Below are 5,070 nucleotides of genomic sequence, written 5' to 3'. Positions count from 1 at the left end.
AATAGATCTTAGGAAAAGAGTTTTCCTATAGATTAAATTTGAAGGCAAGATGTTTATCTAGTTGTTTTATTTTCAGCCAAAATAATATATTTCAGGATGTAATTGTCAGTTCTCCATTTTCCATTGTAACAGAGAATATAACTCCAATTTCAGTAATCATGAGAATTAAAGTTTTAATATTATTAGTGACCAACAGAATTTATTGTACACAAGCAAGTCTTAAAATAGTGACTAGTGCTTTTCATACTATACAAAGCAAACATTTTGTGATAAGTCGATAAGATTCAACCAGTCTCACAGAAGTGACATATACGTCACTGATTTTCCTTCATGTCCTATATGTAGTAGCTACTTCACTTGGTAAAGATGCAGGTAAGATGAGCTCGCCCCAAATAAATGAGTCCCCGAGTTCACATTAAACATATGAAAATATATAGTAAAGCAGGAGTCAACCTAACATTTTATTTTAAAAGTATATTGTAAATTTGGGGGGCTTCCCTCGTGGCTTAGAGGGTAAAGTGTCTGCCGGCAATGCGGGAAATCGGGTTCAATCCCTGAGTTGGGAAGATCCCCTGGAGAAGGAAGTAGCAACCCACTCCAGTGTTCTTGCCTGGAGAATCCCAGGGATGGTGGAGCCTGGTGGGCTGCCGTCTACGGGGTCGCACAGAGTCGGACATGACTGAAGCGACTTAGCAGCAGCAGCATAGCTCAGAAACTGAAAGTTGTACATGAAATTATGTTTAAAACGGCCCAAATTGTATGTATTTTCAACAATTAAAAAATCAGATGCAACATACTATGCTGCTGCTGCTAAGTCACGTCAGTCGTGTCCGACTCTGTGTGACCCTGTAGACGGCAGCCCACCAGGCTCCCCCGTCCCTGGGATTCTCCAGGCAAGAACACTGGAGTGGGTTGCCATTTCCTTCTCCAATGCATGAAAGTGAAAAGTGAAAGTGAAGTTGCTCAGTTCTGTCTGACTCTTAGCAACCCCATGGACTGCAGCCCACCAGGCTCCTCCATCCATGGGATTTTCCAGGCAAGAGTACTGGAGTGGGGTGCCATTGCCTTCTCCGGCAACATACTATAGTCACAATTAAAAGCTAAATGTCTAAAACTTTAGATTTCAATGAGGAAATACTGCAGATTTAGCGATTTCTTGAGAATCACATTTCTAAATTCTTTGACAGTTCTTCATCCAGGATGGACAAGTTAGGTACTGAAACTTAAAATAAGCTAGATAAAATTTCAATTTAAAATCTGTGGGTAAACCAAACGATCTCACAATCTTCAATCTCCTTTCTTCTATGTGAGAATCATAAGATTTATTTCTGATAAACCTATGGAAACATTATACATATCCATCAGAGTTGATTAACATATTTAGGGCAATCTTCAAAAATGCAAAGCAAACCTCTTAACCACATGATAATGTAAAGAAATTTTACATTGGATTTTATATCTAATTGAAACTTCCAGTAGTATTAGCAACATCTGAATCTTGCTCAAACACCACTGCAAAAACTTTGATTTCAAAGCTGGGATTTTTGATCAAGCAAAGATTCAGGAGACTGCCACTCCAACCATAAAAAAGTAGGTCTAAAAATTTTAATATTTAAGTTCAAGAGAATATTAGCATTCCAGAAACGAATGTGTTTTAATGGATTCATTACATGATCTCTAAAGGCAAATATTTTCAAATCATTTTAAAGAAATTTCATGTATACATTTTAATTCCTAAATCACTAGTTTAATCTTTCCTTCCAAATGTCAACCCATATCATATGACAAGTCTTTACCCTCTACTCCAGGAAGACATTAAACAGGTATGGTAACAAACTTAGAAATAAAAAGAGAATAAATGACCACTTTGGATGTGGTTCCTGTAGCCCCAAGAAGTACTCTTTGCCTAAAAAGTAAATAAATAAGATACCCTTCCCCTTTTCTCAAGTGTTGAAATTCTACAAATAATAAGCATTCTTAGAAAAAGCAACGCTTTAAGCTATGAAATTCTAAAGCTTCCAAATAGCATCATTTACTTGACAAATTCTGGCTGATATCAGCCTAGTGATTTTCTAAACAACGTATAAAAATTGACCACTATTAAAGGCTGCGTATTCAAAGCCTGACCAGGTCTCATACAACTGGCTATGGTTACTACACGGTTTCTATTTTATATTTTCCACATACACCTTGATGGAAGATTGTCTTTGACACAATAAAATGTGAAACAGCAGGAAAATATAAGCCAAAGGAGTAATCGATTTTAACAACTCACTCTCAGGAAAATTTTCTTCAAATTAAACCTAAATCTCTACATCAACGGCTAAGTACATTTAAGGCCATCCTCTGTTGTTCTAGAGTCTGACTGATTTCTTTTTTGTTAAGGTGAAGACCTTATATTTTCAAAGTGCTTCTCAACCACATTTACTAGTTTTTCTTCACAAATATGCCTGAAGTTTAATACTTTTTTTTTTCTTTAAACAGATCCTGATTGATATTGCAGCACAGAGATATTAAGAGGCATGTTCAAGGATACACAGCAAATTAAAAACCCAGCAGGGGATGGGGTCAGAACACCTCAGTTTCCAAGCCGCTGCTTCCCCAAGTGATCTGTTGGGACTCTCATGGCATGATGAATTAAGCAAGAGAAAGAAACTTAAACAAGAAAATAAAAAATATTAAAATTGCAAATTCTTTTTTCACATATGGATTCTAAAGACCCCATGATATGATGCTTGCCATCAAGCTTCTAAGTACCTTAATAGACTCATTAATCTACCCCCTTTCTGCCTTTATGTGTTCTCACTCATTTACACCAGGATATGAAACATTAGGAAGGAGGTCCTAGATCTCATGGTTGAAATGAGCATGTCCTGTCACCTAATCTCTGAGGATCATAAATGTGGAATTTTTCAGAGGAATGTTTGAGCACCTCTGCTCAACTTCTCTTTCCTAACTCCATCCTTCCCATCAATCCTGAAGACAGAGATGAAGAAAAGAGAAAAAAGATGAAAGACTTGAAAATTTGAGACTCAAAGATCAGAGCAATGAATTTGGAGATCAAGAGCTCTTGAACTTGTACCTAAATCATGAGTGGATGTTCTGCGATAGAAAGTATAAAGAGACAGAAAAACAGAAAACAGAGCTCTTAGTAACCCCTACATAAATGGGGGGTTTAGTTTGTTTGTTTGTTTGCTTTTTTATTATGGATAAGATTCAAACTGAAAACTTCCCTAATATGGAGAAAAAAAAAAACAGTCACCCAAGTTCAGGAGGCACATAGAATTCAATACAGGATAAACCCAAGGAGGAACAGGCCAAAACACAAATTTATGAGACTGACAAAATTTAAATACAAAGAAAAAATATTAAAAGGTTATCAGGTGATTTTTCAGCAAAAATTTTTCTTAAGAGAGAGGTATGACATGCCTAAAGCTATGAAAGGGAAATATTAACAACCAAGAATATTCTAACCAGCAAGGTTCTCATTCAGATTTGATGGAGAAATCAAAAGCTTCCCAGATAACCAAAAGCTAAGAGAATTTACCACCACCAAACCAGTCTTAGAACAAATGCTAAAAGAACTTATCTAGACAGGGGAAAAAAGAGACCACAACTACAAACAAGAAAATCACAAATGGGAAAGCTCAGTGGTAAAGGCAAACACACAATAAGGGAGGAGAACAGCCACAAATAATACAGCATCAAACCAGGAACTGTGAGAGGAGGACAGGACAAATGCAGGGTATTTGAAATGCATTTAATTTTAACAGTTCAACAAATTAAAACAATCATGTATTTATACAGACAGCTATATCAATCAGATCAGATCAGATCAGTTGCTCAGTCGTGTCCGACTCTTTGCGACCCCATGAATCGCAGCACGCCAGGCCTCCCTGTTCATCACCAACTCCCGGAGCTCACTCAGACTCACGTCCATCGAGTCAGTGATGCCATCCAGCCATCTCATCCTCTGTCGTCCTCTTCTCCTCCTGCCCCCAATCCCTCCCAGCATCAGAGGCTTTTCCAATGAGTCAACTCTTCGCATAAGGTGGCCAAAGTATTGGAGTTTCAGCTTTAGCATCATTCCTTCCAAAGAAATCCCGGGGCTGATCTCCTTCAGAATGGACTGGTTGGATCTCCCTGCAGTTCAAGGGACTCTCAAGAGTCTTCTCCAACACCACAGTTCAAAAGCATCAATTCTGCGGTGCTCAGCCTTCTTCACAGTCCAACTCTCACATCCATACATGACCACAGTAAAAACCATAGCCTTGACTAGATGAATCTTTGTTGGCAAAGTAATGTCTCTGCTTTTGAATATGCTATCTAGGTTGGTCGTAACTTTCCTTCCAAGGAGTAAGCGTCTTTTAATTTCATGGCTGCAGTCACCATCTGCAGTGATTTTGGAGCCCAGAAAAATAAAGTCTGACACTGTTTCCACTGTTTCCCCATCTATTTCCCATCAGGTGGTGGGACTGGATGCCATGATCTTCGTTTTGTGAATGTTGAGCTTTAAGCCAACTTTTTCACTCTCCACTTTCACTTTCATTAAGAGGCTTTTGAGTTCCTCTTCACTTTCTGCCATAAGGGTGGTGTCATCTGCATATCTGAGGTTATTGATATTTCTCCTGGCAATCTTGATTCCAGTTTGTGTTTCTTCCAGCCCTGCGTTTCTCATGATGTACTCTGCATATAAGTTGAATAAGCAGGGTGACAATATACAGCCTTGACGAACTCCTTTTCCTATTTGGAACCAGTCTGTTGTTCCATGTCCAGTTCTAACTGTTGCTTCCTGACCTGCATACAAATTTCTCAAGAGGCAGATCAGGTGGTCTGGTATTCCCATCTCTTTCAGAATTTTCCACAGTTTATTGTGATCCACACAGTCAAAGGCTTTGGCATAGTCAATAAAGCAGAAATAGATGTTTTTCTGGAACTCTCTTGCTTTTTCTATGATCCAGCGGATGTTGGCAATTAGATCTCTGGTTCCTCTGCCTTTTCTAAAACCAGCTTGAACATCAGGAAGTTCACGGTTCACATATTGCTGAAGCCTGGCTTGGAGAATTTTTA

The sequence above is a fragment of the Bison bison genome, unplaced genomic scaffold (assembly GCF_000754665.1).
Source record: "Bison bison bison isolate TAMUID 2011002044 unplaced genomic scaffold, Bison_UMD1.0 scf7180017864533, whole genome shotgun sequence".
NCBI classification, from domain to species: Eukaryota; Metazoa; Chordata; class Mammalia; order Artiodactyla; family Bovidae; genus Bison; species Bison bison.
This window is presented reverse-complemented; position numbering follows the sequence as displayed.